This window comes from Poeciliopsis prolifica, unplaced genomic scaffold (genome assembly GCF_027474105.1).
Source record: "Poeciliopsis prolifica strain line A6 unplaced genomic scaffold, Auburn_PproV2 SCAFFOLD003, whole genome shotgun sequence".
Taxonomy (NCBI): Eukaryota; Metazoa; Chordata; class Actinopteri; order Cyprinodontiformes; family Poeciliidae; genus Poeciliopsis; species Poeciliopsis prolifica.
This window is the reverse complement of record NW_026562378.1, coordinates 18,696,492-18,709,657: the sequence shown is the minus strand read 5'-3', so window position 1 is coordinate 18,709,657 and position 13,166 is coordinate 18,696,492. Positions and strand designations below refer to the sequence as shown.

Below are 13,166 nucleotides of genomic sequence, written 5' to 3'. Positions count from 1 at the left end.
TCAGCCCTGCTGTTGCTCCTCCTATACTTTGGACTGAACCATTGTTCTAACATTGGATGGGGCAGGGGGACCTAAAAATGTATAATTTTTTTTTTCCTAGATGAATGGCAGATTTATTTCACTCTTTGTTTATTTTGCTTGCCTTTTCATATTGATCTTGTTTAAATGCAAATGTTTCTTCAATTATTATTTTTTTTGGGGGAGAATTCTAGACTTTTCCCAGATGGGGGGGTTCCGGGCCCCCCCCGAATCCCCCAGGATTTACGCCAATGAATTCAGGATCCGTAACCACCAAGTTTTGTATTCGTATGATGCTTTTTAGGTGATGCTCTGTGTTGTCATTTTTGTGGCAAAACTATAACCCAAAACTTTAAGTCTGGTTTTGTCAAAAGATGACATATTCCAGTCTGAATGTTTGAGTGAGGGCTCAACGTCTTCTCTGAAAAAGGCTTTAAAAAATACTAAATTGTTCTTCCTAGTTCACACATGTAAAAAAATACGTCTGACCGGAAAATCCTAAAATGACAACTCAACTGTTTACTATAAATCAATGTGAGGTGTCTACCCAGCAATGCTAAATGCAAAGTGAGATAAATTATGCAATTGGATTTATTTTATGCAAATAGATTTATGTTATATCCCTCAAGCATTTTTTGTTTATTTTTCAGGTGAAACTGACATAATGTTGAAGGGTTAGTCTTATTTTTTACAGCACAAAATCCTGGTATTCCATGTGCATCAGATGTATGAGCGTTTCATCTGTCTGCTTGTCGGCTTGTAAAATGCTGCCCTCTAGTGACTATCACCCTACAAAAGTTTTTTACCGTTTAATATCAGAAGGGTCAAAAGGAAAAAAAATGCTGCCTTTAGACCTATCTTATATTGTTCAAATTCTCTGTTTTATATCTACACATCTATGTGAAAGGGTATGAATTTGATCTCAACTAATTATTTTCTTACAATTAACGCCAATTATTATCTCTTGGCAAAAAATGCATAATTCCATAAGATCAATAAGAATTTATCACCTAGAGAAACTGTAAGTTCTGTACTTAAAATGATATATGGATACTTTTTAACTTTTGATTACTAAATATTTTTATCTGTTACATGACAACAGAAAAAATTAATTGAAAGTGCATGAAAGGAAGAAAGAGAAAGAAAGTGAGAAAGAAAGATAGAAAGAAATAATGAAAGAAAGAAAGTAAGGAAGAAAGAAAGAGAGAAAGAAAGAAAGAAAGAAAGAAAGAGAAAGAAAAGAAGAAAGAGAGGCAGAGAGAGAAAGAAAGGAAGAAAGAGAGAAACAAAGAAAGAAAGAAAGAAAGAAAGAAACAAAGAAACAAAGAAAGAAACAAAGAAAGAAAGAAAGTATCATTTCTACAGGAAGGCACATATCAGAATAACATTTTTGCAGACACTGCAATAAATTAAAATGTTAATTAGAAATAAAATCTCTGTGCAGCGCTTACCTTTGCACCTGCTTGTTACAAAATGCTTAAGGCGCTCATGGAGATGTCCAGCCACTGGTCATATTGTTGTCTTTAACTCCAGTTTCCTCCCTTCAGTGTGCAGAGGCTTGCTGCAGACAGAGCAAACCTTTATATGTGGTACCTACTTGGCTGCAGCACTGCCAACCCGGGACCCCGAGCCAATGAGAGGAAAACATGTGCAGAGGACCATCTGCAATGGAAAAACAAATCCTGTAAAAGATTTGCTGGATTTTGCAGCACTGGGGAATGGTGTCCAGATGCCCCGAGCCTTGGTGACAGCTGCTTTCTCTTCTACCCACTTGGCTAACATGCATGATCCTCTATAGCCTTACGTTACCTTGGATTCATCACCATGAGGAAAGGGGCTTCACTTTCTTTCCATTTAGTGGATATCAGATAAAGTTTCAAATGTTTTTGTTGCTGTATGGTGTGCATATAATTTTATAATAAACCTTTTGTTATTCCACATATTTAAGACATTTTTGTATGTAAAACACTGGAAGACTGTGATAACACTGTGCAAAACCAGTTTTTAGAAATTTAGCAAACAGTGAGACTTCATCCTTCTGCAGCTTTCAGTCCTTTCGTGACCTTAACAATACTGCTAAAAGCTTTTCCTTTGGCTTACCTTGTTGGTAATCTGTTTGGTGTGTTAAGCCCTCTACAAGCTTTGGAGGTGGACATCTGTAACTTTTTATTTCTGCCCCATTCACCTTTTCTCCTTTTGTTACATTAAGAAAATAGCTAATGTTTTCTTAATGTTAGGTGTGAAAGAAAACTGCAAACATTAGCTGACAAAATTCTATATTGTCTGAGTACAATGTTGTCTGTATATTGCTGAATACAAACCTGAATAATAACTGAGGATATGAAATATTTTACTATGAACATTTTCATGATACTGAATAATATCTATATTTAAGAGTTTAGCATGCCAACATTTGAATAGTGAGTGGATGAACTACTTGCTAAATATTCCTATATTAACTGAAAACATTTTGTGCATGCTGTCATCTTCATCAACTTTGCACTGAAACCATCTGGTTTAAATCTTCTCAATGAAGAAATCTGAACTATAAATACATTTTCCTATATTTTGCTAAATTATGCTTTCCAAAAAAAAAAGGACCAAAAAAAGCTCTTACCAACAACTACAATGAACTCTCCTCACCTTAATCCCACTCACTGATAATCTGAAGTGAAGCTGGTGTGAGATTCTTCCCTCTGTCAGATGAAACATATGGTTGCAGCATCTGTGGGAGGGTTTATAGCCAAGGCTTCCCTGCTGCAGCTATATTGGGCTCAAAGCCCACCACAACTCTCATTGACAAAATCTGATTTAACCACTGGCCGTATGCTGTGAATGGACTCCAGCCTTGGCTTGGGTCACCAACTGTTCAGGCTTTGACTCAGCTTTCCCGGCAGCTTTGAAAATAAAATGGCCTCATGAATGTAGTTATTGACTGATATGCAGCTAATAAACACTCTTGGTCCTGTGGTGATGACTTTGGATTCTGCTAAACATTTGAATACAAAACACTTCACACATTCAGTATTTATTTATTTTTTGTTAGTGCTGTTAAATCTTTGTAGATGACAAGCACTGTAAAAAGCACATTATTGTTTTATGGGTTATTACGCAATTAAATCAAAACAAAAAAAAATACTAAGAAGTCAACAAAGTCATAAACACTTTTCACATTTCAGCCTCCCTGTCTTTTCCTCTGCATGCTTTTTGTGGTGTGTAGTTACCATACGCATATATATATCTATAAATGTATATATATCTATAAATGTATATATATATATATATATATATATATATATATATATATATATATATATATATATATATATATATATATAATATATATATATATATATATCTATATATATAAATATATCTATCTCTATATATATACATATATCTATATATATAAATATATATCTATATCTGTATATATCGATATCTAGATAGAATAAATTCATTAGCTACGTTATGCCATTTTAATATTTATGTTTTCAAAAATAAATCAATACATAGTTAAAATGAAAAAATAACAGAGAAATCTAAGTAAAACATTTATTTTTTTGGTCTTTGATATTTACTGTGGTCCTTCTCTTTTTATGAAACATTGTTATTCTCTGTGAGAATAAATAAATAAATATTTAAAACACATGTAAATATTTATAAAAACAATATAAATAATGACAACTTAATACTCTCATATGTTTATTAAATGCCTATGTGTTGATGTACTCTTCCTGAAGTAATAATGTCTGCTTTTAGGTTAAGTGTCGGCGCACGGTTTTCTTCTTTAATAACCCAATGTGGTCGCGTCGGCGCTGGTCCGGGTCCCGGGGCAGCGGATTGGATTCCGGTCCAGGTTTTGCGGTGGATTTGACGGGTTGAGGCTCAGCGATCTGCAGCATCCCCACTAGAAGCCAGCCAGGCAGCCGCACACGCTGTCCGATGTGCTGCTATGAAGTTACACTGTTAAAGTAAACACAAACATTTATAGATTGGTTTTCACAATTACTAGATAAGAACCTACTTAATATAGACGCGGTCGTGTACGTACAAGCATTTGATAAACACTTGGAGGCTGTAATGCCTTTATATAGCAGATTATATTACTTTAAAGGAATGTTCTTTTATTTACTGAGGCGAGGGGGGAAAACCGTCCGACCATCAGTTCTGTTGTGTTTCTGGGCTGCATGTTAAGTTTGAGGAGAAAACCGAGGCAGTGTGGTTCTTTTTTTTTTTTTCCCTCTTTCTTTTTTTTAAGAAAAACAAAAAGTGAACTTCCTGTTTCGGGGTGGTCCACAGGCTGTGGAGAAAGGGAGGGAGGACAGGGAAGGAGGGGGAAGAGAGAAGGAAAGGGGGTGCGCATTCCCGCATTGGCTGTGCAGCCAACTCCAAGGCGCTTTGCGGGACTCCAGAGCCGAACATGGGGTGCAGTTTTGTCAACGTCTGCCTAAAGACACTTTGAAGAATCCGAAAGTATGCAAGATTCCTGCTGAAGAAGGAACAATGTGTCGGTTTCTGTGAAGATTTCACTCATCTCCATCCGCCTGCTTGCCAGAAAAGTTGAGAGAGAGAAAAAGAAAGAAAGGAGAGAGCGAGAGCGAGAGAGAGAGAGAGACGGGAGGCTTTTACTGGAAACTTTCTCAGTCCCTGGATCCTCTGAGCTCTTCCAAGGACTCCAGTCAGGGAGTTTCATGCTGAATATTTCTCCTCTACCCTGAGGTAAGCAGCGCTGATGATTTATGGTCGCTCTTTAAATTACAGGCGATTATTAATTGACTAGATTACGCTTGTTCTTAGTTTGAAAGTAACTTTTTGTGCAGCCTTATAACCACCCTTCTAGCTTGGATCTCTTTAAATCAGATGAAAACTTTAAACTGTGTGTTACAGTAAGTGTGTTCATGTCCTTGTTTATGTGACGTTTTGTTTCACATCTTCCATTTAACTGATAAGATGGTGTGTTCGGTTTTTGTGGTCTCTTAGGGCAGAATATATTTTACTGTGGGTTTAAAAGAGACCTGGGAAGATACTGAAATTGTTTTCTGTTTAGACATGAGATGATAAGCTGACGTTTTGCTGAATTTCCTGGCTCAATTGCAGACCCCCCTAAAACTGCTTCCTTTGGGGTGGGGGTCTGCAGGTTTGCCCGAGGACAGTAGCAGGGCCACCCGAGAACAGCTGTTTCTTGTAATTCGCAACACTTTTGGTGCCAGTATTTGTCCTACAGGCTTACCTCTTGTTGCAGTTTGTCAAAACTTTTAATGCATAAACTTTGATGGTTTTCTGACCTCTGCACTTTTGGTGCTTCTTACAAATTGAACCCTGCTACCATCCATCTCTAATCTCACATAGATGATGGATTCTAATCTAATTATCTGTGTAAGAGTGGACTGTAGCTGCTAATGTGGGAAGATTAGGCCACTGCTAATAGTGGCCCTGCACTGAAGAGCGTCAACATCAGCCTCAATGGGGAGGCCAAACACTTATTTCCAAAGTGACAGTGAGAAGTGCTGAGCACACACTGTCTGTACCTTCCCCACTCACACATATACCTTTGTAGACTGCATCAAGAGGGAGACTCTTGTAAGGATTCATGAGATATTAAATTATTTAACTGCTTTGCAACTGGATGAGGTGGAATTAGCTACTGTTATCAGGTTTTTATGCTGAAAGAAGCTGACTGAAAAGCTCAGGGTCATTTTCCATCATGACCAATCTCTCCTTTAGAGGTTTACATGGGGGAGCATTCGATGGACGAGACTGCACTTGTCCTTTGGCCACATGAGAAAAGCTCTGCAGGGGAGCTTCCTCACCCTCTCTGGTCTTTATCAAGTGTACTGAGCTCGAAAGGCTCCTTAATGGGGATGGCCTTAAACAAATACACGGTGCAGGAAGCAGCTGACCTCAAATTTGCAGTCACAGGTCAGGTTTGAAGTGATTTACCACAGTCATATCAGAGGACTGATGGGTTTTTCTTTGACCTTGTGCAATTTTTATTTGGGTAAATTTGCATCTACTGTAGTAAAAACGAGTAAAACTTTGGGCAAAGCTCTCTCTGGTATTAATCATGATGATAAAGTCACTTTTTTGAGGAGTTTAGGGTAGGCAGTGGGATGGAGGGTTTGGCCCCTGATTATGTGACACAGGTGTAACAAGAAACAGGCAGCAACAAGTGGTGTGTTTTTGTAAAGATTCCATTTTAGTCCGCACAGCAAGAAACTCGTCACGTGACGCCTGCAACCCGTCACCCCCCTTTCCCTACATGGTCCTTCTCCCACCTTCCACACAGAGAGAGAGAGAGAGGGGAGGTAAGGGGGAGAAGGACCACCCTCACTGGGATCACAGCCCTTCAATCAGACCCTTTCACACCCTGTGAACCTGAAACAATCAGGGTTTAATAGCAGCTGTCTGTCTGTCTGAGCCCGGCCTGGCTCAAACCGCACAGACGATCAGCTTCGGCCCGGGACGCTCCAAAGGACACAGAACTCGCTCCTTTTTCTTCTATCTCCTCATTGTCCTCTTTACCACTTCCAGGCACATGAACATATCAGACGAAAGCCATTCAGAGGTGATTGTTGCCTCATCAAATTTGATTTTGCGTTGTTTCTCATCTGCTGCACTTCTTCAGTTTACTCCACGTCCATTTTCGGCTGAGAGCGAAGAAATTGTTTTGGGGACAAAACTTGCTTCCCAGCCCATCTGAAAGTGCAAGAATTAGCTGTTGATTTCACAGAGTTTTGTACAGTAAAAAGCATAAATGATGCTGGAGTGAGACAGAGCATTGAGGAGGGAAGCTACCCTGCCCTCTGACACCAGAGGGCAAAAGCATTAAACATTTAGCAAGTTTGAATTGCATTAGTCAAAGGGCACACATAATAGTGAGGGGAAATGCTGCAACCATGGGAAATATTCTGAAAATCATTGTCCATGATCACTTTGAGATTTCCTACCCATTAGAGGGCGTATCGGACAAATCACAGCAGACGGGCTTAGATGAATAATCTTCACAGTCGATCAGTTCAAAGCGATAGAAAAATGATACAGAGGTCAGCTGGGTTTGATGTAATTAGTCCAATGGAGCTTTTTATTCTTCTTGTTTTGTTTTTGATGAAAAAAGACTTTTATGAAATCAGTTCAGTGCTGAAGATAACTAACTAGTAGCAGTGCTAAACTAATTCCAGGATCACACATGTTTTAATCTTGTTGTGACTCATCAGATGTTTTCTCATGACTCAAAATATTCTGGTGAGGAACTATTGAGTTGCACCGCATATCGCCTCAATGTCTTCATATCTTGTCTCATTAAAAACAAAATGTGTTTTATTGTAGTTTTTTAAGAGTCTTGAAATACAAGAGTTTGAAGCAAAATGATACTTAGATTTTAACACAATTATGTGCAAAAATTTTGAAAATGGCATGTATTTGTAGACAGCCTTCTGTATTCTGATACCTCCTAATTAGCAAAGTCCACATGTGTAATTTAATCTCGAAGAACATCACAATAAAGACTAGGAAACAAAGCAAGAGTCAGGCTGTGGAGACATTTCAAACAAGATTAGGATAAAAAACTATTTCCCAAGCTTTGAACATCCCACAAATCTCTGTTTAATCCAAAAATTGGAAACTGGAAAGAGTATGGCAAAACTACAAACCCACAACGACGTGGCCAAGATGAGACGGCCAGTCGAGACCTACTTCCAAGATGCTATGTGTCGAATAAAAAAAACATGTTTCTTGGTGGGAAGATGTTGAGTTCAAGGTGAAAATAATATTGAGGACAGTGATGTAGTGGCAGCGTCTTGCTCTGTCAATGTCCTTCTTCAATATGTGTCACAACTGACAGGAAAATACAAGGTGATTCTAAATATCCAGCCAAGATGTGCTTATTTCTCCAGGCATATCTAAGAGTTGGAATGGCCTAGTCAAAGTTTAGACTTCAACTGAGAAAATGTAGCAAAGCTTGAAAGTGGTGCTTTGTCCAATATGAATGAGCTTGGGAATTTTTTTCTTGGAAAAACAAGCAAAAACTTAAGTTTTATGAGTAAAGCTGAAACTTTATAATAACCCTTAGCTGTAATTGCCGCAAAAAGGCTTTCTGTAGTATTGATTGAAGGAGGCTTAATATAAATCCACGCCACACTTTTCAGCTATTGATTTATTAGAAACCATGTAGCCTTTTCCTTCTCCTTCCATTGATCAGATTCTGTACTTTGTGTTGTGTGTCACATAAAGTCCCTGTAAAATACAGTGAGGGCTGCGCCTGTGATGTGGGAAAATCTGAAGGATATTAAGTGATGTGAATACTTTTGCCAGGTAGTACAGATGAAAAAGTTAAAATTTACTGCCTGCAGCGCTGTATATGCGTGCCTGTGATGTAGATTTTCTGCCGACAGTAAGAGGAGGAGCCGACGCTTTTCCCGGCCGTTTCGTCCCTCTGCTTTGAATTGGGGCGGTGGGTTTCTTTGCCTCCATGTGTCTGCGTGCATGTGTGGGTTTGTGCACAAGTAAGCCTAACTATCACCTCATGTGGTTGATATTAGAAATCAAACGACAGCTAATAGCATCCAGGTGAAAATGCTGGGTTGTTTTTGTGTGCACAAACAGCCCACGCTGATGCTCATTACTCTCCATTAAATCCGTTCAGTTTGTGGGTCTGACTGAAAGAAGCAGGAACAGTTTGGTCTTGTAGTATTTCTTATGTTGTTCCTGCAGGTTCATTCAGAGTATTTTTTACTCAACTTGCTTGCATGTGTGTCTGTGTTCTTTTTTCTTGTTTTTGGGGTTGTCTGTGTGTTTCACTGTGTGTGTTCCCCACTGCTGATGACTCATCTTGTGATTTACTGTCGGCAGGCAGAAAGTGAAGAAGAGGCGGTGTTTATTATTTCACTAGGTTGCCATAGTCACAAAGCTTTTAGGTGCTGACATAATTAGTGAAGTTACAACACAGAGTCTGACGTCTGACTGTAGTATTCATCAATTAGAAGAAAAAAAATGACACGTCTTGTGTTTCCCTTTTGCTGTTTTAGGGAAGGAGAGACAATATGACATGATAAAGATCATCACGGGTTTGGCGTCATATTTATTTTCCAGACATTTATACCTTTTGTTTTATAACAAGCAAGGTAATGATAGAGTTCCTTAACTGCATCATGGATGCTTTCATTTTTTTATTCAGAAACGAAGGGACTGAGAAGAAAGTGCAGCGGGATAGTCATGTTGCGTGTGTTTATGATGGCTCTTCTGGACAACAACTCTGTTATCTGAGATGAGATAACTTCCTAAGAATGTTGGCTTGCCATATGTTTTTGAGAAACATGCAGTTCCACATTAAACACACTCCCATCAGTGTCCGTGCGCTGCAAGCTTCGACATTTAGCATTTTCTTGTTTTTGTTTAATTCATACGTACAGTTGGATATTTGGAATAAAGAAATGTTCTGGATCTGAACATTTCTTTATTTTTTTATTCTAGTGTTTGTTTCATTACAGCTATCGGTAATGATGGCTGTAATGAAACAGACACCAATTTTTCTTTAAGAACCTTCTACTTTTTCCAGCACATCATCACATCAATGCTTCTTCATGCTGTCTATTGGTGCTGTTTACAACCATTATTAGGGGAATTGTTGTTTGTATGATAAAAACACAGCACATACGCAGTTCCATCAGGTGTTTGCTAATTGCTGCTGCTAGTCTGCAGGAGCTGAGAGAGGAAGGTACATGCGAGGGGTGGGAACTCAGTTTGAACTAGAGCTTAGCTTTGGGTAAATAGGCAGCACGATGCATGAGCAGGTGTTTAGGAATAGCTGCCACATGAGATTCAAGAATTTCTCAAAATGCATGAATGAGTCAAAGCAAAACTCCTGGTATGTGTTTGATAATATTATATACAGTTGCAAAATACTTCTCCTTTAAAAGCAGCAGCTCTGTTGATGTAAGGAATGCCTTTAAACCTTTGTTTACATGTTAACAACATTGATAATTTAAAGGTTGTCATTAGCAATAATTCTGTTGTGGATAGTAAAAAATTTATGATTTTCATAGAAAAGTCCAGAAATCACCAAAGTGGTGGAGGGCAAACAGGCAGTTATAGAGTCACCCATTTAGCTGATCTTAACCTTTTAAAACGGCTCGATCTGAAGATGCTAATAACAATGGGAAACAACAAATGCAGCTGCTGAATGTTTACACTTTTGCATGAGACCATTTTAAACCTGTTGCTGTTTTCCCAGTCGAACAACTTCAGCTTCAATGAGTTGTGGACTTATCCATCTGCTCCCAGTCTGGTAAGACTAAGGAAACTTTGATATTTTGGGTCAGACAGTATGTTATGAAAATGTTGCACGTTCCTTGGCTTTTTAAGCTTTCTTCAAAGTTGGGAAATTGTCCTACAAAACTGACAATCAGCTAACCAGCAATCTCCACCAAAATAATATTGCACATTAACACAAACATTATCTAGCTGAGATGACAGCAACAACATTCCTTTTGATAAGGTTATTGTCATCTTTTCTCACTGTAAATATCAAGTTAATCTTTCAGAAAGACTTAACTTCATTTCAGATTCACCACATATGAGCGATGGCAAGTGTGAACTTTACATACTCTATAATCTCAATAAAGTATTACTTTAAGGATGTGTACACCTGAACAAACAGGTTATAGAGCTTTTTAACTTTTAAAATATTTTTTTCCTTTTACAGATTTATTTTTATTTGGCTATTGTATATGTCATGGTAAAGGTGTAAAAGTGAATATATTTTTATCTTCCAGCTTTTATTTAAAATAAAAAATGCATACATGTCATCTGACTGACAGCTTGAGCAGCAGGTGACGAAGGAGGAACGATACACTTCACTTTGTTTCATTCGATCATGTCTTCAGGGGTTGTGCACAAGACAGTTTGTGTTTGTGTAGTGCTTCTTGTACCTTCCTCCTCCACAGGGTGCGACTGGCAGGTGTGGCTTCCAGCTGATCCTCATCAGACGTAATCAGGAGGAGTTTAAAAGAGGAGCGGTTTTCTGAGGTAGAGGCCAGATGGTTAACTCAAACTGTGTGTCCAGTGGCCTCTGGTTACTCTGAACTTGCTCACAGCGTTTCCCTGCTCCCTACATTCTCTGTCAGCTCACCTTTGCCAGTCTCGCTGCTGGCTGCCCTCCTAAGGAAACTTTCCTGCAAGCTGTATTGAATGATCACTTGCCTGTCGACCCTCAGACCTCCACTTGTTCATGCTTGCACCCTGGAACAGTAGAAGAATCACAGTTACCAGCTGCACTGCCCACCTTCTCCCTGCCAACCACATCCTCTGAAGACCTACTTACCTCTCCATGGGTCTCCACCACTCACCAGAATTATGAAACTGCATTATCACTTCAATCTCCTCAGTTTCAATATCAAACATCTCACACCAGCAATTGATCAACCTGAAGCTGACCTCCCAATCTCTGACTGACCCCCTTTTCTGAGTCTGTAATTGATCTAAGTGTTTTAATCCAGGATTATGACTATTGGATGAAACTTTCTTTGATAGTCATAATGAAGACTATTGCGTACAATAGTCAATAGTCTACTACTGTCAATAGTCAAGCATACACATTTTTTATTTTTTTTTATTTTTGAAAACTTGAGTGTTCCTTTAAAACTGGAAATTTACCTTCTAATGCACTGGATGCCTTTAACCACATTAGTGCTGTAGCTGATGCTCAAGAACCACAAAGAAAATAATTGTTTCTGTTTCTTCTTGTTACGTCTTTTCCAAATGTCACACTTCAGAATAAATAAATTGTCTTCCATTTCTTTTTCTCAAAATGTTCCCATTCCTGTCTTTTCTGTTAGACTAAGTGCTTCTGTTTCTATTTCAGTGATAGTTGTGACAAGCTACAGCGGCTAGGTCGTTGCCATGTTAACCAGATCAGATGCCATAACAGGAAGTCAGTAAACATTCGCAGTACAGTGACATGCGCGTATGTGACTTACGACTGCTGCGAGCCAAATGCAGGCCCGAGTCGTCACTGATACGCCAAGAGGAATCTGTTGTGGGTCAAAGGTAACCGCTCCCATCGTCAAACAGCCTCACGTCTACGACAACACCTCAGACATGATGTTCCAGCTGAAGAGCAAAAATTTCTGTAGTTTCATTTTGATTTATGAGGAGCATGTGTCGATGAGGCAGAAACTGAGCAAAAGAAAAAAACCTTCAAAAAGGCTTATCTGCAACTAAACAGTCAGGCCACAACACACTGAAGCATGTGGTGAGCTGTGGTGATTCAGAGCTTTGGCAGTTTTGTAATTGTGCAAACTGAAGCTCGATGTTTATTCTCTCTAAAGTAAAAAATGTTTAACTAAATGCATTTATTTTGCTCTGCAGCCTTAAAACTTACATCTTGAGTCGAGAGAAATATCTAATTTCAGGGAGAAAGAAACTACAGAGGGGTTCAGTTTTGTTAGGTGTAATTAACCTTATTTCAACAAAGCTTTCTGTGGCCTCCTTTAAGTAGACAGACGTCTAATTCTTTATTGTTTCTTGGATGGACACACAAAAATACATATCCTGTACATCTTCATTTTGCTAACTTAATTAAGCCTGTAGAAAAATAATTTTGTTGGCACGCTCTGAGAAAGAGCTTTCTTGTCTCATTAAAAGTGGAATTTGCTGGAAAGGAAAGAAGGGCAAAAGACAGTGCAGGGGGAAAAAAGAGCGAAACATTTTATAGTGTAGGAGTTAGAGGGAGAGAGATGCAGATTGTTTTAAATCCGCAGCGAGTCAGCCTCTCAAATTTATGCCCATGGGCTGCTTCTTGGGTGGGCTGCTAGGAGGGCGGTGCACTAGCTGGATCAGGGGAAAGTTGCAGACTCCAGACTGCTTGCCTTGCTCCAAAGCTTTTCCTGCTGCAACACATTTACAACTTAGCCGTCCTGACTGGCTGACTGGGTGTTTGGCCCTGCCCTAACTGACTGAGCTCCAGTGGCTGGCTCTTTCTTATTTGGCAACCGCGACTTTTCAGCGCTTTTCATGGTGTCTGGGGCTTTGAAGGCAGGTTTTATGTAGGGAACTCTGGATGGTTTCTGGTAAAAAGTGTAGCACTACTGTTTTTATTAACAAATTATTTCATAGGTTTGGAAATTGGTGCTTTCTTTTTCCAAAATAAC

General features: G+C 39.0%; 1 protein-coding gene across 4 annotated transcripts in view; it reads left to right on the top strand.

Moving 5' to 3' along the window:
* Nucleotides 1-4,381: 4,381 nt before the first annotated feature.
* Nucleotides 4,382-13,166, top strand: part of gli1 (GLI family zinc finger 1) — a 51,729-nt gene continuing 42,944 nt past the window's right edge. For all 4 annotated transcript variants that reach the window (XM_055027369.1, XM_055027367.1, XM_055027366.1 and 1 more), the window contains exon 1: nt 4,382-4,740. The gene's annotated coding sequence lies outside the window, so the exon portion shown is untranslated. The remainder of the gene's footprint in view (nt 4,741-13,166) is intronic.